Genomic DNA, 24,255 nt, shown 5'->3' on the forward strand with positions numbered 1-24,255 from the left:
TTGTTTCACCTGTTACTGAAATGGTTGTTCCAGTTTAGACGTCTCATATCGTAATCTTCCCAAGCCAACAGTCATTCAGAGTGCAGGTTGCAGGTGAATATTTGCAGTGGGATATCCCCACTCTGGCTGAATTCCAATAGGAATTACACATCACTTTGCAAGCCAGCAGGCCTGATGTTGCCTGTAAACCATGAGTTTCAGGACACTGTATTAGGGTAAAACTATGCCCTCAAAATAAAATTTTAATTATAATATATTATCTTAGGATCTCACTAGGCCTGAAACCGGATGAATGCAACAACCTTCTATCTGTCAATAACAAATACAGTTATGGGTGGTAACTTTTACAAAACACTTTCTGAAAAACACTTTCCAACACTTCGCTGCCACCAACTGACTCAAAGGCAGTTGTGCTCTATTTGTGTTCCTATATTAGGTTGGCAAACCTGCGTTCATTAGAACCTGACTGCTGAGACACAAATCAAATCTCTGAAAATGCTGCTGCTACTGATTCAATAGAAGAGGGATGACTGCAAATGGCCGGCTGGCTGCTATGGCCCAATAACACCTCATGTTTTTACATCGTCTTGTGCATTACAAACAGAGCCCGTTAGAGTTCAATCTGGGCAAGGCAGATGCACAATATCAATGCTGGTCCAGACACTGGAACTGGTTTGATGGATTGTTGGATATAAACAAATTATGTTGCGTGCCTTTTCTACTCAAACGACCTCGAGGCATGAAAGCAACTGGTTGTTTGGGATAATACATTTGAGTTATTGGATTTTATTCTGCCACACATATATTCATTTAATGTAAGGAATCTTAACAGAAGGTTTACCTAAAGTCCCCAGTTTTAAACATATTATATACTTGTCTAGTTGTTATCAGCAGTATTTTCAGCATAATGGCCTTTTATAGATGTCATGCCATAGACATTTACCTAATATCCGATAAGACCAGCTAGCCTTAACACACCCAGGACCTCACAAATTACTACCTAATTGGGGAGCAGTATGTCCTTAAATTAAATCAAAGTTTTACAGTGCACTCTTGACCTTGGACTCTCTGCTAAGAGCTGCCCTGAACAGCATTCTTAAGTCCAAGTGCAATAAAAAACTAGATTTGCCTGTGTTTTATATGTCTATTTCCACACTATGAATTTGGAATAACACTGTGAAATTGTGAAAATTATGATAATGCCCTTTTAGTGTAAGAGCTATTTGAAATGACCATCTGAAATTTCAGCCTGTTTTGGTGGGATGGAGTTTTGGCCTGCCTGGTGACATCACCATGGGGTAAGTTCGTTAATAGACCAATAAGAAAGAATTTCAAACAATTCTTAGCTAGCCATTAGCTAGTTTTTAGTTTTCCAATCCCCACTTAGATCACTTCGAGATAGTCCTAGCAAAATTCTTGCTTGACAAATTGCTCTTTGTCAAGCTATTTTTGTTTATTTTTTAAAATCATTTTAATTTAAAACAATCACTGTATGGTACTTAATTGTTACCCAGAAATTATTTGATATTGAGATTTTTTTTAAATGACTGCATTGGGCCTTTTACAGATAATAATAATTGATAGATACACATTTTGACGGAGTGAAATTTCTAAATTACATGCACACTTAAAATTATAGTTCAGATAATATAAGAATCTGAAATATTGACTCAATACAGTCTGGTAAAGTCTCAAATCGAATACAAGGTCAGGTTTCTACACTGACTCTCACTGGCCGCATAAACAACTATTGGTAGCTAGTGGCACACAAGCATTGTTGGGCTGCTCTTGAGATGTGATTGTGGATCTATGGTACATTACCATTTCCACGTGATGTTTAATGTCAGAACCGACAATGTGGCACTTATAAACAAACAGGCTGCACCGCTGACCCTAAAAGCTAGTTTATTTTCCAGACAAATGTCAGCACATCGGACAGCCTGTTCTGAGGCTGGGGCAGCCTGCTCTATGTCCGGGCCCTGGCCCAGGCTAGGCAGAGAAACAAACTCCTATGCCCCTGACACACAATTGAAAACATGGGAGTTGTGTTTGTTTTCACTCAACATGAGAGGTAGAGTGAGAGTTCAGAGCTCCAGTTCACTGCCACGCTATACGCCAGCAGTCCAGATGTGAACACTTCCTGCTTTGGAGGTTGTGTGGGACTGAATGGGACTGGGACATGCTGCTGATCGCTCAATCGTTTTCAGCAGGGGAAAGATCGTCGTGTGCAGTGATGGAGTTTTCAGACTTGAGTCATTGGGGGAATTGTGGTCTGCTTGATATAGGGCCTAGTAAAATAGGAAAGGAAACCAGCAATAGATCATACAGGAATTCTGTTTGCACTTGTCGTCCACTGCAGGAAAGGGAGGAATGTTGGGATTCTGTTCATAATGTTGAACATTTTTAAAGGCTTTTCAATCTTTCATGTACTTTTATTTATTTCTGCAGATGATGAATGTCTCTTTCTCCGCTGCATATAGAGACTGTGTTTGAAGCAGAACATGTGTGGAAGCAATTGCCGTAATTCATCCATGATCTGATCATCTTGTCTATTCTGCCTGATCGGGTCTTCTTGAAGATATGGTGGACCATACGAAGACCATACCAACAAACTGTCACTCTGAGGCTGTGTGCTGATGTCACACTGCTTCAATCTGTACTTTCAGAATATTCAAAATTGTATTCACCATCACCACCACCACCTCCTCTACAAATAAACAGTCAATCAGTCAATGCCCTCCCCAGACTGGATGGAGAGGCCTGTAGAGGCCTGTGTGATTCATGCAGCTTGTCAGCCCAGGCACAGGGACAGGACACTTTGAGAAGATCCAGTGTCTCTTAATGAGTCTCCCAGTCTGTGTACGTTCTCACAGGGACAGATGTTTCATTCATACCAACTGGCATCAGACCAGACGGAAAGCTTCATTGAAGAATATATTGCATAGAGAAAATATATCTGGTACTGTATGTGCATGTGATATGTATGTGCACTCTATGTATTTTTTAATACATATTTGACTTATTTGTTTCGTTCTGTGAATTTCTCTCGGCCTGTGGCAGACATTATGCAATATTCCTATTCGAGAAGAAAGGTAATTCTGAAGATCACCGATAGTGTCTAAGGTCAACATCAACATAGCATTAACCTCTTTTGTTTCGGAAGGCCCTTGGCATGATCTGTGTGTTTGTGTGTGTGTGTTTTCTGTAGACTCTGCAGTCTGCCTGTTTGACTTGACTCAGATCACATTGTCAGCTGAACAGCAACTCTCCCCCCAGGGCCCGGGGTCAAACCAACTGAATCACCACATTCACCGGGAATGCATTTCATAGAATGAAGAAACAATACTCCGAGCCGCAGTTCTATACTACTTGTCAGACACAGAGAACCGATACTATATAGTCGTTGTTGGGTTAGGATTGACATGGAGTGTGGAGGATCTGTAGGTGGCTTTTGACCATTCCTTTGTATTCCTCGGGTCTAACTCATTGTTAGAAAAAAGTTTGATACAATTCTGATCTTAGGTACTATATTTACTGAATTTTATATGAATCTTATCAATTAAATGTATTTCTCAGAGATCAAATTATATTTAAACATAATAATATTGCAGGAATGCTAATATTATCTGTTTCTACAACAGAAACGATTTCAGAACAATCTGTCAAAATCCTTTTTCTTGTGCTTTTTGAGGTGGAACGACTCACATGTTGCTGGACGTGCTGAGCAGACCTGATTTAGCCATCTCATGCAACGTCTCTGTGAACATCTGTGTTTTGGTGTCAGGCAGCAGGAACTGATAGAGAAAGGAGCATGAGTTCACACAGCATCCTAGGATGGAGCAGCCATAGCCCCTGCCTTCACCCTGGCCTGGACAGCACTGCACTGCCAAGACACAGGCAGCTTTAGGAGGCAGAGTAGAGGGCCTGCTAATAAGGTGGACAACACGCACTCCCTCTGAGCACCATCTAGACCGGACCTCATACGCATAAACATTTACATATCTATCTGTACAAAACACGTCTAGAGAAATAAACAAATCAATTACACTTCACAGAACATTGCTGCTCAGTTGTATTGTAGACACATCACTCTTTCCTGGTGGTGGTGGAAATGATGTCTGGATGAAGTAACCTGTGGCCAGACGGACTGGCGAATATTATGGTTACCATGTGTTCACCACGCACACATGCCTCAGTGCTGGAAAGGCACTCAGTAGTCACGTCAGCCCTCACCTAATCAAAGCATCGTCTTACTATTGTGAAATAAAATATTGTATCTTCACATGTTTATTTTGGATGAAGTCGGTTTTGTTGTGAACTACATCACTGACAGCACACAGGCGTCTCCAGACGGAGCAGAGTAAAAGCATAAACCCAAGCTGCGTGAGAGAAAGAGTAAACTTTGAGGGAGGGAGGACCCAGCTCAGCCCATCGCATCAATTAAGAGGCTAATATGACAATCTATTAGAAATGTTTACAGATGGCAGGCTCTACTGAGTCACAAGTGTCTGCATACAGGAATCAGCTTCATTGTTCTAATGCTGGTGTATGAGCAGGAAAAAGAAGGCCCTCACATTGCCGTGGGGATACATTTATCTGTACTTTAGTTCTTCCACGAGGCTGTGAGTGCTCCCCCCCCCACCTTCTCCTAACATCTGCAGAACACATGACAATGCAAGGTATTTCAACACCTCCAACACCACCACATCTTTTAAAAGGTGAGAAAAAACACACTCCCAAAATTTGTTCTGGACAGAAAAAATGTCTACGAGAGTATGCTGTCTCGCGTGAAAATGTTCCAGAATATGGCACAGACAGTACACCCACCTTTTCCCTATTTAACTCTAACCAGGGCTCCAGTAATGGGAAATGATGATGGGAGAGCCACCATAGATTTGACCAATGTGATGTAGGCCTACGTGGGTTCTCATCCTCATCTTGTCTCTTCCAATGAAAGCTGATCTAAACTTAGCCCAAATATTGATATGACAAAGATGAGTGCTGTTTGGCCACTGGGGTGATGTGTATCTATATGGCGTGGAGGGGAGGAAGGCCATAGGAATGCACCAGGATCTATTTCCTTTAGGTTACTCCATTAGGGCCAAGTGGTGTCCTGAAAAGACTCCCGGGCGCTGACCTCCATTCCTTTTTCATAATGATTGTAGATCAATCACCACAGTGTTTACTGCTTGTGACATCAATAGTTATACATTGCCAATAATGTAAAGGTTTAACACTATAAATGGACGTTTAGTGGATTCCTATGACAAAGTTAAACACACAGTTGGGTCTGTTTCAATCATAGAGGAGCTTTGGATGTTCATCATGTCCTTCTCATTGTGTTATAAGCCGTACCAGATCCAAACTCTGGATGGAACAACTCCCTTCATCTAGGGGATATTATTATATGTCTCACTTGTGGTCACAAGTGGTTACTGAGGCTCACTTCCCCAAATATGCAATATGATATAAATAACCCAGTCTGACAGGGTTGACCATCACATACTAAGAGTTATTGAGAAGGCATGAACTCATGAGGGGGTGAGTAAAATCTTGGCTGTCTGTGAAAGCTGGTTGTAGACCTTTGTATTTCTGTTCAACACATTTAACTTACAAAGAAACATGCCTACTAAAAATGTTGCCAGGAAGACAAAACCGTTGATACACGGATACTGACAGAGATTAAAGATTCATGTGATACCTTTTCGTGCACTTACTGTAATGTACTGTAATGTTTCATGATGGCAGAACATAAGTCATCCACACAGTAAGTAATCCAAAGAATTAGTTAACACAAAATAAGTATTACATGTAATAGGGTCACGCCAATACTATTGCATGATGCTTAGTCTGCTTTAAAACAGTGCCACGGAGATGTCCAAACAGTGGTGTTAGATTGTGCACATAGGCCCATATGCATCTGCATTCCCAATAGATCTGCGGGATGATAGAACATTGAGTACTAGTTCATTATCCACTTATCCAGTCACTACGCTGCCATAAATTATGTGGCGATTTATCCACTCTGAAAATAGCAACGCTCTGTTCTTTGCTTCCCATCTCCTCTTTAAAGAGACTTGATGGAAGATACAAAGCAGGGCAAGCTGCTGCTCCACACTGACGTTTGTGTGTGTGTGTGTGTGTGTGTGTGTGTGTGTGTGTGTGTGTGTGTGTGTGTGTGTGTGTGTGTGTGTGTGTGTGTGTGTGTGTGTGTGTGTGCGTCTGCTAAATTACTCATATGTAAATGTAAAATATTTTTGGACCCTGAAGCAGGGACATTAAAGCGACAGTACATGCCTTTGGAGACCAGCCGCAGATGATCTTCTGATTTAGGAGGAAATTATGGCGCCGGAGGGTAGGGCTGCCGTCTTATCGGCTCTCTACCAATCGTGCTATTTTGTTTGTTTTTTCACGTTGTTTGTATCTTGTTTTGTACATAATATTGCTGCTACCGTCTCTTATGACCGAAAAGAGCTTCTGGATATCAGAACTGGGATTATTCACCTCAAATTGGACGAGGAATTCTTCTTCAATGAGGCGGACGCAAGGGATATACTGCAGACACCCGACCAGCGTGATTCGCCAGGGAAGGAAACTGAGATTTCAAGGCAAAAAAATCAGGGTGCCTTGTGAGGATCAGGCGACGAGTGGCTAATCTGCCCTTGCCTTCCGTTCTGCTAGCTAACGTTCAATTGCTGGAAAATAATGGGACGAACTGAAAGCATGTATATCCTACCAGCGGGACATTAAAACCTGTAATATCTTATCTTTCACCGAGTCGTGGCTGAATGACGACATTAAGAACGTACAGCTGGCAGGTTATACACTATCGGCAAAACAGAACAGCAACCTCCAGTAAGACACAGGGCCGGGGCCTATGCATTTATGTAAACAACAGCTGGTGCACGATATCTAAGGAAGCCTCAAAGTTTTGTTCACCGGAGGTAGAGTATCTCATGATAAGTTGTAGACCACACTCTCTCCCTAGAGAGTTTTCAGCTGTATTTTTTGTAGCTGTCTACATACCACCACAGAGCGAGGTTGGCACTAAAACCGCACTCAAGCTGTATTCAAATCAAATCAAATGTATCTATAAAGCCCTTCTTAAATCAACTGATATCTCAAAGTGCTGTACAGAAACCCAGCCTAAAACCCCAAACAGCAAGCAATGCAGGTGTAGAAGCACGGTGGCTAGGACAAACTCCCTAGAAAGGCCAGAACCTAGGAAGAAACCTAGAGAGGAACCAGGCTATGAGGGGTGGCCAGTCCTCTTCTGTCACCTTCTGACCTTAGTTCATTTTTATGTCTTTGTGTTAGGTTGGTCAGGGCGTGAGTTGGGGTGGGTAGTCTATGTTCTTTTTTCTAGGTTGTTATATTTCTATGTGTTTGGCCTAGTATGGTTCTCAATCAGAGGTGTCGTTCGTTGTCTCTGATTGAGAATCATACTTAGGTAGCCTGTTTTCCCAATTTTGGTTGTGGGTGTTTACTTTCTGTTTAGTGTCTGTTCACCTGGCAGAACTGTTTAGTTTTCTCTTCGTTATTATTTTGTGTAGTGTTCATTTGTAATTAAAAATATGACGAACACTTACCACGCTGCATATTGGTCCGATGCTTCCTACTCCTCCTCAGAAGAGGAAGATGAAAACCTCTACAAAAACATCCACCAAACAAGGAAGATTCCACCAACCAAGGCCCAAGCACCGCAACAGGCATGAGAGGCAGACACCCAAAAATGTTTGGGGGGAGGGACACGGGGAGTGTGGCAGAGTCAGGTTGGAGACCTGAGCCCACTCCTCGTGCTTACCGAAAGCAGCGTTGTACTGGTCAGGCACAGTGTTATGCGGTTAAGCGCATGGTGTCGCCAGTATGCGCTCATAGCCCGGGGCACTATAGGCCAGTCCCCCACAAGTGTCATGCGAGAGTGGGCATCCAGCCAGGGCATATTGTGCCGGCCCAGCGTGTTTGGTCTCCGGTACGCCGTTTCGGCCCAGGGTATCCTGCACCGGCGCTGCGTGCTGTGTCTCCGGGGAGCTGGGAGGGTGCAGTTCACCCTATGCCTGCGCTCCATCCGTGCCGGGTGAATGTGGGTATTGAGCCTAAGGGAGAGGTGCGAGTGGTATGCACCAGATCTTCAGTGCTTCCCCACAGCCCGGTCCATCCTGTGCCTCCTCCAAGCACCAGGCCTCCTGTAGGTCTCCCCAGCCTGGTGGGTCCTGTGGCAGCCCCACGCACCAGGCTGTCTTTCCGTCTGCTCCCTCTAGGTTCTCTCTCCAGGCCAGAGCCGCCCGTCTGTCCTGAGCTGCCAGAGCCGCCCCTCTGTCCTGAGCTGCCAGAGCCGCCCGTCTGTCCTGAGCTGCCAGAGCCGCCCATCAGTCAGGAGCTGCCAGAGCTGCCCATCGTGCAGGAGCTGCCAGAGCCGCCCGTCACTACGGCGCTGCCGGAGTCGCCCTTCACTACAGCACTGCCGGAGTCTACCGCCTGTCCGGTGCTGCCGGAGTCTCCCGCCTGTCCGGCGCAGCCGGAGTCTCCCATCTATTCGGGGCCCGCTGCAAGGGTCCCCAGTCCGAGGTCTGCGTCGAGGGTCGCCGCTCCAAAGGAGCCACTTAAGCGGGCAAAGACTATGGTGGAGTGGACAGACGCCCACGCAGACCCTCTCCAGACCCTCTCCTATAGGTTCAGGTTTTGCGGCCGGAGTCTGCATCTTTGAGAGGGATAGTTCTGACAGGTGTCTGTTCACCTGGCAGAACTATTTCATTTTCTCTTCATTATTATTTTGTGTAGTGTTCAGTTTGTTCAATTAAAACATGACAAACATTTACCACGCTGCATTTTGATCCTCCTCTCCTTCCATCTTCTGGCTGTGCCGGGTGGAGATTATAACAGAACATGGCCAAGATGTTCAAATGTTCATAAATGACCAGCAGGGTCAAATAATAATAATAATCCCAGTGGTTGTCGAGGTTGCAACAGGTCAGTACCTCAGAAGTAAATGTCAGTTAGCAGATGTTCTGAAAGAGCTGCAAAACCTGGACCCGTACAAATCAGCTGGGCTTGACAATCTGGACCCTCTCCTTCTAATCTATCCACCGTCATTGTTGCAACCCCTATTACCAGCCTGTTCAACCTCTCTTTCGTATTGTCTGAGATCCCTAAAGATTGGAAAGCTGCCGCAGTCATCCCCCTCTTCAAAGGTTGTTACACTCTAGACCCAAACTGTTACAGACCTCTATCCATCCTGCCCTGCCTATCTAAAGTCTTCGAAAGCCAAGTTAATAAACAGATCACTGACCATTTCCTTACCTTCTCCGCTGTGCAATCCGGTTTCCGAGCCAGTCACGGGTGCACCTCAGCCACGCTCAAGGTACTAAATGATATCATAACCGCCATCGGTAAAAGACAGTACTGTGCAGCCGTCCTCATCATCCAGGCCAAGGCTTTTGACTCTGTCAATCATCGGCAGATAAGGAGATCTCTTTTTTCTAATGACTGCCTTGCCTGCTTCACCAACTACTTTGCAGACAGAGTTCAGTGTGTCAAATCGGAGGGCATGTTTTCCGGACCTCTGGCAGTCTCTATGGGAGTACCACAGGGTTCAATTCTCGGGCCGACACTTTTCTCTGTATATATCAATGATGTCGCTCTTGCTGCGGTCGATTCCCTGAATCACCTCTACGCAGACGACACCATTCTGTATACATCTGGCCCTTCCTTGGACACTGTGCTAACTAACCTCCAAACGAGCTTCAATGCCATATAACACTCCTTCCGTGGCCTCCAACTACTCTAAAACGCTAGTAAAACCAAATGCATGCACTTCAACCATTCGCTGCCCGCACCCGCAGACCCGACCAGCATCACCACCCTGGACGGTTCCAACCTAGAATATGTGGACAACTATAAATACCTAGGTGTCTGGCTAGACTGTAAACTCTCCTTCCAGACTCATATTAAACATCTCCAATCCCAAATCAAATCTAGAGTTGTCTTTCTATTTCGCAACAAAGCCTCCTTCACTCACGCCGCCAAACTTGCCCTAATAAAACTGACTATCCTACCGATCCTCGACTTCGGCGATGTCATCTACAAAATAGCTTCCAATACTCTACTCAGCAAATTGGATGCAGTCTATCACAGTGCCATCCGTTTTGTTACCAAATCACCTTATACCACCCACCACTGCGACCTGTATGCTCTAGTCGGCTGGCTCTTGCTACATATTCATCGCTAGACCCACTGGCTCCAGGTAATCTATAAGTCTATGCTAGGTAAAGCTCCGCCTTATCTCAGTTCACTGGTCATGATAACAACACCCACCCGTAGCACACATTCCAGCAGATATATCTCACTGATCAAACACCTCATTTGGCCGCCTTTTCTTCCAGTTCTCTGCTGCCAGTGACTGGAACGAATTGTAAAAATCGCTGAAGTTGGAGACTTGTATTTACCTCACCAACTTTAGCTATCTGAGTAGCTAACCGATCGCTGCAGCTGTACATAGTCCATCTGTAAATAGCCCACCCAATCTACCAACCGCATCCCCATACTGTTTTTATTTACTTTTCTGCTCTTTTGCACACCAGTATCTCTACTTACACATCATCATCTGCTCATTTATCACTCCAGTGTTAATCTGCTAAATTGTAATTATTCGCTCCTATGGACTATTTATTGCCTACCTCCTCATGCCTTTTGCACACACTGTATATAGACTTTCTTTTTTTCCTACTGTGTTATTTACTTGTTTATTGTGTTATTGGCTTGTTTATTGTTTATTCCATGTGTAACTCTGTGTTGTTATCTGTGTCACACTGATTTGCTTTATCTTGGCCAGGTCGCAGTTGAAAATGAGAACTTGTTCTTAAGTAGCCTACCTGGTTAAATAAAGACGAAATAAAAAACAATATATATTTTTTTTAAGTCTCGGTCCAAGAGGCTTCTAAACAGCTTCCACAACCAAGCCATAAGACACCTAAACAGCTAATCAAATGGCTACCCAGACTATTTGCTCTCCCTGACATGTTTTGATCAGATGTATGATGTAGAGACATATCGGTATTCAAAGCCACATGTCCTGCGAACAGAGCAACACTATGTTGTTAGGGATCCCTTTTGTGGGGTGAGACTGTGAGGGAGACTGCTGTGGTTCTCAGAGCCCTTTAAAAAGTGCTACGACTCACTAGCCTTTTCTTTTCAGCATGCCAACGGCTCTATGCAGCCCCAATCTGTCTCTGCCAAGTTTCGCGAGAGTCTGCCAGTCCGCTGCAGGCCTGTGTGCTGAAGGTTCTGCCACGTTAAAGCTGGACCAGATAAAAAATAAATGCCTCCCAATGTTACACCAATCTGATGATTTATGGTATTATACACACTACATAGGCCATGTACTTAGTAGAAGTGAATGTTTCATAATGATTTGAGTCTATCTAAGTGACAGGCATATGGATTTAGCATTGAAATGAGCACTGATTTCAAATCTAATCCCTTCCCTTTCTTTGCTGACTTTATTGACATAGGTTCCCTCATGGCCCATTATGTCTCCCGGTTCCCAGGAGACGAGAGGAGCTCTATAACATTCCCACATCCCTAAACGCACTGCCTTGCACAAACACTGGCAGTGCAGACCAAACACACATTTTTCCAGGTTCACACTTTCCAAAGACCCCCATTTAGCCCCATTTATCTTCCTGACCATGTGAGCCTGCTTAACATTTTTCACCCCACAGACACATACCTCTGGAGAGAGACCATGTGGTTAGTTACAAGAGGTAATGGCCAATTTATTCAACATTCAAGAATACATTGTCGGTTGTTTATATCCTCTATAAAAATGCTCTGGCTCCTAAAAATAGTTATGGGAATAAAGCACCTCTCACATAAGCATCTTAACCTAAAAGTTACTTATTTGGGCCCTCTCCATCTGGCATCCTCCATGTCACCTTAAATCATATGATTAAGGGTCAGTGGTGACACCCCAGATGTATTACTCTTTTCTTAGCCGTTTAAAATCATGTTAAAATGTAATTTTTTGCATTTCTAAATAACTTTGGAAACTCTATTCAGTGCATTCTGAAAGTATTCAGACCCCTTGACTTCTTCCACATCTTGTTACGTTACAGCCTTATTCTAAAATGGATTACATTGTTTCTTCCCCTCATCAATTTACACACAATACCCCATAATGACAAAGCAAAAACAGGATTTCAGAATTTTTGGCAATTTTACATTTAGATAAGTATTCAGACCCTTCACTCAGAACCCTTTACTTGTTGAAGCACCTTCGGCAGAGATTACAGCCTTGAGTCTTCTTGGGTATGATGCTACAAGCTTGGCACACTGGTATTTGGTGTGTAGATCCTCTCAAGCTCTGTCAGATTGGATAGGGAGCATCGCTGCACAGCTATTTTCAGGTCTCTCCAGAGATGTTCAATGGGGTTCAAGTCCAGGCTCTCGCTGGGCCACTCAAGGACATTCAGAGACTTGTCCTGAAGCCACCCCTGCGCTGTCTTGGCTGTGTGCTTAAGGTCATTGTCCTGTTGGAAGGTGAATCTTTGCCTCAGTCTGGGGTCCTGAGCAGTTTTGGAGCAGGTTTTGATCAAGAATCTATCTGTACTTTGCTCTTTCCCTTGATACTGACTAGTCTCCCAGTCCTCTGGAACTGAAAAACATCCCCACAGCATTTCATTTTTCATTTATTAGTTATTTTACCAGGTAAGTTGACTGAGAACACATTATCATTTACAGCAACGACCGAGGGAATAGTGACAGGGGAGTGGAGGGGGATGAATGAGCCAACTGTAAACTGGGGATTATTAGGTGACCGTGATGGTTTGAGGGCCAGATTGGGAATTTAGCCAGGGCACCGGGGTTAACACCCCTACTCTTACGATAAGTGCCAGGGGATCTTTAATGACCTCAGTCATGACACCCGTTACACAGGGTAGTGTCCCCAATCACTGCCCTGGGGTATTGGGATATTTTTTAGACCAGAGGAAAGAGTGCCTCCTAGGGGCCCTCCAACACCACTTCCAGCAGCATCTGGTCTCCCATCCAGGGACTGACCAGGTCCAACCCTGCTTAGCTTCAGAAGCAAGCCAGCAGTGGTATGCAGGGTGGTATGCTGCCACCACCATTCTTCACCGTAGGGATGGTGCCAGATTTCCTCCAGATGTGACGCTTGGCATTCAGGTCAGAGAATCTTGTTTCTCATGGTCTGAGAGTCTTTTGGTGCCTTTTGTCAAACTCCAAGTGGGCTGTCATGTGCCTTTCACTGAGGATTGGCTTCCAACTGGCCACTCTACCATAAAGGCCTGATTGGTGGAGTGCTTCAGAGATGGTTGAACTTCTAGAAGATTCTCCCATCTCCACAGAGGGACTCTGGAGCTCCGTCAGAGTGACCATTGGTTTCTTGTTCACCTCCCTGACCGAAGCCATTGTGCCCTGATTGCTCAGTTTGGCAGGGCAGCCATCTCTAGGAAGATTCTTGGTGGTTCCAAACTTTTTCCATTTAAGAATGATGGAGGCCACTGTGTTCTTCAATGCTGAATAAATGTTTTGGTACCCTTCCCCAGATCTGTGCCTCGACACAATCCTGTCTCGGAGTTCTATGAGTAATTATTTCGACCACATGGCTTAGTTTTTGCTCTGACATGCACTGTCAGAACCATATATATACAGGTACAGTTGAATTCGGAAGTTTACATACACCTTAGCCAAATACATTTGAACTAAGTTTTTCACAATTCCTGACATTTAATCCTAGTAAAAATACCCTGTCTTTTTTCAGTTAGGATCACCACTTTATTGTAAGGATGTGAAACTTCAGAAGAATAACAGAGATAATGATTAATTTGAGCTTTTATTTCTTTCATCATATTCCCAGTGGGTCAGAAGTTTACATACACTCAATTAGTATTTAGTAGCATTGCCTTTAAATAGTTTAACTTGGGTCAAACTTTTCAGGTAGCCTTCCACAAGATCCCCACAATAAGTTGGGGGAATTTTGACCCGTTCCTCCTGACAGAGCTGGTGTAACTGAGTCAGGTTTGTAGGCCTCCTTACTCGTACACGCTTTTTCAGTTCTGCCCACAATTTTTCTATAGGATTGAGGTCAGTGCTTTGTGATGGCCACTCCAATACCTTGACTTTGTTGTCCTTTAGCCATTTTGCCACAGCTTTGGACGTGTGTTTGGGGTTGTTGTCCATGTGGAAGACCCATTTGCGACCACGTTTTAACTTCCTGACTGATGTCTTGAGATGTTGCTTCAATATATCCACATACTTTTCCTGTCACATGATCTATTTTGTGAAGTGCACCAGTCCCTCCTGCAGCAAAGCACCCCACAGCATGATGCTGCCACTCCCGTGCTTCACGGTGGGATGGTGTTCTTGCAAGCCTCCCCCTTTTTCCTCCAAACATAACAATGGTCATTGTGGCCAAACAGATCTATTTTTGCTTTATCAGACCAGAGGACATTTCTCCAAAAAGTACGATCTTTGTCCCCATGTGCGGTTGCAAACCGTTGTCTGGCTTTTTTTATGGTGGTTTTTGGAGCAGTGGCCTCTTCCTTGCTGAGCGTCCTTTCAGGGTTATGTTGATATAGGACTCGTTTTACTGTGGATGTAGATACTTTCGTACCTGTTTCCTCCAGCATCTTCACAAGGTCCTTTGCTGTTGTTCTGTGATTGATTTGCACTTTTTGCACCAAAGTACATTCATCTCTAGGAAACAGAACACATCTCCTTTCTGAGCGGTATGATGGCTGCGTGGTCCCATGGTGTTTGTACTTGCGTACTATTGTTTGTACAGATGAACATGTTCCCTTCAGGAGTTTGGAAATTGCTCCCAAGGATGAACCAGACCTGTGGAGGTCTACCATTTTTTCTGAGGTCTTGGCTGATATCTTTTGATTTTCCCATGATGTCAAGCAAAGAGGCACTGACTTTGAAGGTAGGCCTTGAAATACATCCACAGGTGCACCTCCAATTGACTCAAATTATGTCAATTAGCCTTTAAGAAGCTTCTAAATCCATACATAATTTTCTGTAATTTTCCTAGCTATTTAAAGGCACAGTCTACTTAGTGTATGTAAACTTCTTACCCCCTGGAATTGTGATACAGTGAATTATAAGTGAACTAATCTGTCTGTAAACATTTGTTGGAAAAATCACGTGTTATGCACAAAGTAGATGTCCTAACCAAAACTATAGTTTGTTAACAGGAAAAACAAGTTTTAATGACTCCAACATAAGTGTATGTAAACATCCGACTTCACCTGTTTGTGCCTTCCCAAATCGTGTCCAATAAATATAATTTACCACTGGTGGAATCCAATCAAGTTTTAGAACATCTCAAGGATGATCAATGGAAACAGGATGAACCTGAGCTCAATGTCAATTCTCATAGCAAAGGGTCTGAATACTTATGTAAATAAGGTATTTCCGTTTTAAAATTTTAATACATTTGCAAAAATTTCTAAAAATCTGTTATGAGGTATTGTGTGTAGATTGACGAGGAAAGTTTTTTTTTTTTAATCCGTTATAGAATAAGGCTGTATACGTTACAGCCTTATTCTATAACGGATTAAAAAAAAACTTTTCCTCGTCAATCTACACACAATGTGGACAAAATGTGGCTAGAATCAAGGGGTCTGAATGCTTTCCGAATGCACTGTATCTTTGTGAGTTACAGGTCCCTCTAGCAGAGGAAGAACCAGAACTTAGCGTGTTGGTTATAAATATTGTAATGATCTCAATTTTAAAGATGCCCATGTTCTGGGAACATCAGGTGCGTGTTTTTTCCGCATTAAAATTAACATTGTAGAATCATCCACACAACTGGAGAGTTTTTGTGTTTTGTGAACATATCTCTTGTCATTTCCCCACAATGTCCCGAGAACATAATGAAACATTCTGGGAACCTTTAAATAACTGATTAAATGTGTTATAGTAACGTTCTTGCAACATCAGGGGAATGTTTTATATGTGTTATGAAAACATTTGCAGCTACCAAACGAATGCTCTGGGAACATTCACAGAACCAATTTTGGTTTGCTGGGAAAACATTACTGGTACATTGTGTTATTACATTAGCTGCACATTTTAGTGAAAGTTAGGAGAACATTCCAAGGATATACAGTATATATTTTTGGAAAATAAAAAATGTAAAGATTAAGTTATCAAAAACATTCTCGGAGTGTTTTTGGGAAGTTATCATCCTAAGGCTAGATAAAACCCTAACTAGAACTTATTTGGAATCTTAGCTAATGTTCTGGGAATGTTACTAGTTTGCTGGGATGTTCATATTTCTATTGGCTCTCTGAGTTTAATGAGGTTTGGTGTTCTTGGAAATATTTTCACATTTCTCAAATAAAAAACCTTACATAGCTCCCTTGTAGCCATTAATAGTGGGGGCAGTTCCTCAAGTGGCACAGAACTGTTACAACTATTTCTAATAAAGTGAGTAAGTGTCACCAGCGCAGCATTAGGGCTCCTTTAGGCCTGTACCTAGGTAATCTAGCACGCATAAACACACCACACTGGCTTGTAAATCAAGTCCTCTAAAGATTCAGATGAATCCATGGAGGGTTTGTATGAATCTGGACGCAATTGTTACATGCCATTGCTGAAGCCAAAGAATGTGGCGTTGAGCAAACAATGAAAAGATAATAGCAGCACAAGCCTAGGGCCAGGCCTGGACTGGGCCATGTAGTGTCAAGATGTGATCTGAGATACTGTTTTTGACACTACTGCTGATGAACCACTCATTTCCTATCAGCCCATACGCTAACACCCATTGGCATCATGGTTCTGACAGACGCCGGCAGAAAGGAGCCAATCCAAACCACGGGCAAATCAAACCAATAGCTTAAAGTGTCTTCAGACTGAGGCATTACCTGGTTGATTCTGACAGCTGATCATCATGGTAAACACACCTCTCTATGTGCTCCTTTAAAGTATAAGCAAAACCTTCCAGTTGAAAAAAGCCAATCAGTTAAATACATAACGACCACCAACCGCACCAGCGCCTGAGGCAGAGTTGGCCTTTCCCCCTCTCTCCTCCTCGTAGTGGCGGTCTGAGGCGTAAGCTGCAGATGGAGCAGCCTTTACAGAGGTCAGCGGGTTGACAAGCTGCTTCGCCCAGCGAGCGAGCCACATTGAACCACTCAGTCTTTTTATTCCCCCAGCATGTGAAAGAGCCAAAGCCCAAGCCTCAGAGCAGCAGTGCATGGTTATATCCTCCACTCCACCAGGACCACATGGATTTTATAGTATTTATTGGCTGTCTCCGGCACTCGGGTTTCGCCAGTACTGCAGCCCTCTCCAGTTTCTCCAGCGAATACCTTATCATCATGGGCATCTCCGTGTACAAACAGCAGCTGGCAGCCAAACCACAGAAGGCCTCAGAAATGAAATGCTTATTTGAATCAAAAAGAAAGGGAATGTTATGCATTTATAGTTAAAATCATGAGAGCAACAATGTTGGTGTAACAAAACAGCACAGATTCTGCTATAGATGGACCGACACTGAGGCCACCCAAAGCCAGTTTACATCACATGACAAGAGAGAGTGAGAAAAGATCATTCTTTGAGACTGGTCTCTGCAAATAACTGGCCAACTTGGAAAGGCCTACCAATTCCATGAGCACATTGTCTTTTGAGAGTTTGCTTGACTGTGCTGGCATTCATCCACTATGTCCTGAATACTAAAGATGGGCAAATCCTGCAAGATCTAACCACCTTTCCTGAAGAACTGGTCAAGAGGCCTGTCACCCATGTAGTCTCATCTCATAAGATATGACTTGGAACCCATTATCAACACAATGGTAATTGTATGCTTTCTAAACACTTGAAATGTACAAAGTGCCAGTGCAAATTTGAAAGTCCCAGGAAAAACTTGATTGCCTTTTGACTGCATCATAAAACACTGTGGGTCTAATAAAGTTGATTCAATGATGAATTGTTGAGCTATTTACAGATTTAGAAGAGAACAATGGGATATTTTTATTGGATTATTGCCTTTTCAGTAAGAGCCAAAAATGATGCATTTGTACTTTTCTGGACCTTCTTTTTCATATGACGAAAATCAGACACAGGGTGAGTTAGCCGCTGGGTATAGGCTCTGGATATCTGTAACATCCCAAATCATCTAATTAAGAAAGTATTGCAGTGTGGGTAGGAGAGAGTGTGGTGTGTGTGTGTGTGTGTGTGTGTGTGTGTGTGTGTGTGTGTGTGTGTGTGTGTGTGTGTGTGTGTGTGTGTGTGTGTGTGTGTGTGTGTGTGTGTGTGTGTGTGTGTGTGTGTGTGTGTGTGTGTGTGTGTGTGTGTGTGTGTGTGCGTGTGTGCGTCTTAGCAACCTGACTTCCTTAACCCCGCTCAAAAGGTCAAGTAGCAGAACTTGCCAGCCATTTGCATCAGATAACCTGTTATTGGGGGAGAAAGAAATGAGTTGCAGAACTTATTTGGAATATGGTCAAAATAAAAGATGGCAATAACACAAATGTTGGAGTCAAATTACCTCAACTGACCTGTACCCACGCACATACAATAGGTACCGGTACCCCCTGTATATAGCCTCCCTATTGCTATTTTATTGTGTTACTTTTTATATTTTACTCTAGTTTATTTAGTTATTTAGTAAAATCATTTTCTTGAACTTGTTGGTTATATGCTTGTAAGTGAGCTTTGCAATTTGACATCTACACCTCTTGTATTCAGTGCATGTGATACATGTAATTGAATTTGATTTTAATTGTATGGTGGAAAACATAAACATATGCACTAAATTCAAGGAATAACGCTAACCTAATCAGTTAAAAATAGCGAGGTCCCATTTAAGAATAGAAGTGCTTCTCTGGTAACATGCAACATTCCAAGCGAACATTAAAATAAGGGATTTTAGATTTATCACCCTCCGGCCCTCACCTGACTCACATGGTGTCATGAAGTTCAGTCATGGCTGGAATCATGTGGGAAACTTTTCTTTTTGTTTCCTGGATGAATTTTTCATTCCATTCCATTTCATACTGAATGTGTGTTATTATTATTATTATTGAATTCTTCTCGGCAAAAATGTGAACCACCTGCTGCAGGAACCCAGGGGAATAGAAGAGAGGTGGTGCACTGCACACAGCATGGATTGATGCCCTGAGACTCTCAATAAACCCATGGCTTCATCTAGAATACCCCTCTCTCTTGCTAATCATATGGAGTCCTTTGGTAATAAATGCCATGTGTTTTTCCAGGGCAGAGCATGACTGGGGGCAAGGAGTTGCCATGTTTTGTGGCCTAATACTTACCTGCATACCCAAACTCCTTGCTCCGGCCAAACGTTACACCACGCCCACGGATGTTAGTTTCTTCTCCCAGCAATAAGTCTGGATTCGATTACCTCCCTGACGATTTCTAGAATGAAAATCCATTCTAACTGTCTGATCTGTCCCAGAAACCGATTGTTTGGGCCAGAGTCAAAACACATGTAGGTACAGCAGCGTGGGGGGCATTCAAGGGCAGTGATATCTGAAAGGAAGAAAGTACAATAAGCTTAGCACATTCAACATCCAATGAGGTTGTCCATTATCTATCACCTCTGAGCCCCGATAAACATACAAAACATTGTCCCATTCTGTATCTAATCTACAGAAGACACTTCACATTTTCCAAAGCATCTCATGTAGACTCCAATAATCATCTCAATTCCTTGGGGATATGCATTCCATCTGGGACTGCCAAGGTAAGCTGCAGTGGTGTTATTGCCAGCTATTGTGAAAATCATAGACGCCTTGCAAGACTTCCTACAGAGTATTGTTTTGCACTACAATTTCACGAAAATTCCATAAAAGAACATGGACCCCCAAAAAATTTGGAAGACACTTCTGTTAGCTTGTTGTTAATAAGCATGATCAGTTGATCTTTAACACAAGGCACCACTACTGACATAACATTCGTGTTGAGATCACCTGGCCTTTAATCCAGCTTTTCATTATGTTTTTCTAAATCCTTTGAAGCATCTGAATATCTTTGTGAAGGTTGGCCAGCGGAAGCTCTGCCTTTGATCCTGTGTGATCCGAGATATCCCACATTGTCAGGGGTATTGATCTTAGCGTTGTGTGTGTCACAAGGGCATGTCACGCAAAGACTCGTAAGGAGAATACTCTAAACCTCAAAGCTCACAACCTCATCCACATGTGCTGGGATGTTGTCTTTCACCAGTCAGGCAAGTCCCAATACGGACCGATACATAGACAAACAAGGCAAAACACATGAACTCCTTTGGCTGACAATGATGGGCTTTGCATCAGTTCAATTCATATCACTTCAGGTCACCATAACAGCCTATTTTCAGTTGTATGACTGTCATGTTAACTCAGACCAGGTGCAGCTGGTATTATGAGATGCGGTCCCATTTTTAAGCAGATTCAGAGTGACTTCATAGAGTATTCACAAAGCCTTCATAGAGCATGCGTAAAGCCCGCGTAAGAATTACACATCGCATTTCTAAAAAGTGAGAGGAATTAAGCAGAACATATGTTTCAATGCTTCTCAAACGGTTTTGCTTACATATTGGACATGGCCTTAAACACAGGTGACTTCTGACATCAAAAAGGCCAGCCTGTAACCTGTACAGGAGTACCTAGGAGGCCGTTGACTACTGATGCATGTCCAACACAGTCCAGGATGTGTAATGTACTAGGGCTCCAAAGACCTTGTCTAGATCTTGTGATCTTTGACCCTGGTGTTCTAGTTCAACAGTTCAATCAAGTTCTGATCTTGTTGATATGCAGTCCTTTCTACACACTATTCTCATGTGGTAAGTCTTGCGGTCTCCCCTGTCTTTTAGCTGAGACAGCGTAAAAGAGCAAGGCCCTTCAGTATAAGCCTCTATGCTTTCTCAGAGCAGCAAGGGGACATTCTACAGTATGTGGGAACCCTGAAGAGATGGTAGAGAGGGGACATGGTACCAGCTGGTGCCACACTCTTAAATGATGTATGGTCTAGACATGACACAACATCAAAGCAGTGGTTGGAGTTCAAATGTTTGTGCAGCAGACTGAAACTTAACTAGGCTTTCATCATTTCATGCTTGGAATAGACCTTGCACCAACTAGAGACGTGATGTGACACGTCATTTTTCTACACTCCCCCTTTGTTAATGGGGCTCGACGTTCGATTGTGGAATGATTACGCACAGACGGTAATGAAGTGAAACAAACGATCTAAGGACGAGAAAGAAGCTGTGATAGTAGTTGTTTTGCGTCCAGAAACCTCTCTCATCAGATGGACTGCAGATACCTGCACACGCTAAGCCAAATAGGGTTCTAGCTACTTCACGCAGGGTTCAAGTAGGGATTCTACATCACATGGAAGACCCACGTGTGTTTATTGTGACCAGTAGCTAAACGGCTGTGTGAATGCCCCCATTGTTGCCATGACATATTGAATCATCTGTGCCAATTTACGCCTAGTGTTTTAGAAAGACGGTCAAAGTTCAGGCTTGAGCTCCATCCCTCTTTGTGAGTATCCGGCCCTTTATCCCTTTAGCCCCATCACACATGCTGATGGCTTTCTAGCATCCAGCCAAAACAGCCAGGCAAAGCAGCGCTGCCCAGCAGCCTCAAAGTACCTTCCTGCATGTTGAGAGAGAGCCTCCAACGGGGAGCCAGAAGAAATAGTGCATTTCTTCAGTGGTGAATGCTCATGCTTAGCAACAGCTTTGTCCCAACCACAAAATTATACCACTGAGGAACTTTTCATGAATTAAACATGCGGAAGACAAGGTGTTGGAAATGTCCTCACTTTATTTACGGATGCTGTGTTATATAACAGTCGACAAAGAGACCCTATAATGTCGTTGATACCTGGCAGGTCGCCATCGGAAAATAATCCTGTACAGGAGCATGATATTTCTGGGGAAAAGGGTCCATCTGATGTAATTTTGATCAGATGTTCTCCTCTTTTCCTTTACATATCAGTGTGCATGAGTGATTGGCCTGTCAGTGGAAATAGATGCACGTTAATGTGCTGTCCTTGCAGTTACTGACTGCTCACTGGCTCTGGTCTGCTCATCACACTGTTGTCCAACTGATGCAGCTTCAAGAGAGCAAAAGAGATATGAAGTCCACTGTCTCTCTATGCCAGGCTTTTAAAGGTTCAGGGTTTACTGCTCCGGACTGGTAGATAAAAACTCAGGCAGGAGTCTGACCACACGGAGTTTGCTTTAGCTGCACATGAATAACAAAGATACAAGTGCAAATAAAAATACAATTCCATGAAGCCATGTCTTGAAACCTGCACAAATTACTCTCAACGTTGCATGGATTCTTTGGTGCCTTTGGTTATCAGTGTGAGCCAACAATACAGTGGAAGCCTCTGGTACACAAACACTGTCCACTCTAGAGTATGTCGTTTTCTATTTATTTGTCAGAGTACAGCAGCTTTGATTTCCATCAGGAGATTTGTTTATTTTTATTGAAGTTGTCTGAAATGCCAGTGTTCAAGTCCACAGGAAATTGAAACACAGGTACGCAGGATATTTAAATGTAGGGAGAACGAGTTCAAAGGCTACTGGGAATGTGGAATCTTCAGAGAGATTTACTTACATGCTGATGGCAAATCTAGGTTTTAACCACCTGAATATGAATCTAAAAACATCATTTTTGCTTGCCATGACCTTTAACGATCATAATCATTCACAGTTGTCATATATTACTGACTATGCCCTGAACATGGAGGTTTGCTGTGCCAATGAACGGTTACCAAGGGAATTAAGAAACATACAGTCAGATCAAAATGTTAGTTTCTAAAGATTGTAAACATCCTCTAACAATGATTTAAGACATAGTGAAAAGGTCAATGTTGAAAGGGCTAACTATCAAGACTTACATCGTAAATTACAGAGGAATAGGCTACACTACAGTAAATTAAAAGTAACTAAATTTGCTTTAATGTCAGCATGCATCTGTGTATGCATGTTGGCTTACTTAGTGTGTGTGCAGACTCTGGTATCTAAATGTATTTAGCCCCTCTATGGGAAAAATACCTGTCCTAATGAGTTCAACAGGAATGTGCCTCTTTGAGATTATGGTGAGTCAGAGACAAGAACCCTAACTAGAATCCGTACCTTGGATCACGGTCAATCAATCTATTATTACTTGCTAATCAACTGACTAAGCAATCAATGCTAATCAGCCTCATCATCATGTGCTGCGTGGTTGTGAAATGAACTGACAACTGGCTTAGTGCCACTTCCAATCCCGAGGCTCCATCATTAAGTCTACCCCAGTAAATTACCTAAGTAACAGAAAAATGTGTGACCCCTTGTTGACTCGGAGAGTGTTCCTGTGTGGCATAAACTCTGAGCATGTGTGGTGGGCCTGAATCCCTGTGTAAAAGCTGTGGGGTTCACTCCCCTGACCTGGCGCTCTGTAACCTGTCACTATAAAATGTTTAAAAGAAGGACCTCTGCTGGAAACTCTGCATTTATGGCCAACTCTGGTCCTGGTCCCGAGGGAGCTAAGAGGATTTAGACAGGGGATAGAGGATTATCCCAGACAGTTTTTATACTCCTCCAGCATCAGCTCCACAAAACCACAGTTACATACAGTGAAAAGAAATGTAAAACAGGTGACAGTACCGCTTTTGTTTTTAGGATATTCTATTTATTATTTTTTAAATGATGGGCTTTGTTTCATATGCACTAGATCAAAAGAATGCCTTTCACAAGCTTTGAAAGGCAAGTCGATGTTTTTGCTCTGACTTCAGCATGTCTTCCAGTATAGCTAACTTCGATTTGAAAGCACATGGTATAATGTAATTAAAACCACATTGCTACTACTAAATAAAACCTTCTGGTAATAAATCAGTAACCATTAACTGATATGAACAAACCTCTGGTCTTTGATGAGGATTATACTGTTTTCATTTTTCCATCCAGTTCTTTCTATTTTATTTTAAATGCATATTGTTTAGCTTATACAATTGTCCAAGGGATGAGACCATTGTCATAGATAATGAAAAAGCCAGGTGTTCAGAACAATATTAGGCTGATTAGAGTCAATATCCACTGGCCTGACATCATCAAGAAACTCATCATAGGCTCACTCTTGAGTTTTTTCTCTTAGTCTCTCCAATACAAGTTGTTTTTTTTATAGTGTGATTATCAGGCATGACTATAATCAGTGGTGTCCGAATGTTGGACTTAGCAGTGATGCAGTTGGTATTTTAGAAGTAAGTATATATTTCAACCAACAGTACACAATGATG

The sequence above is a fragment of the Oncorhynchus masou genome, chromosome 19 (assembly GCF_036934945.1).
Source record: "Oncorhynchus masou masou isolate Uvic2021 chromosome 19, UVic_Omas_1.1, whole genome shotgun sequence".
In the NCBI taxonomy this organism is placed as follows: Eukaryota; Metazoa; Chordata; class Actinopteri; order Salmoniformes; family Salmonidae; genus Oncorhynchus; species Oncorhynchus masou.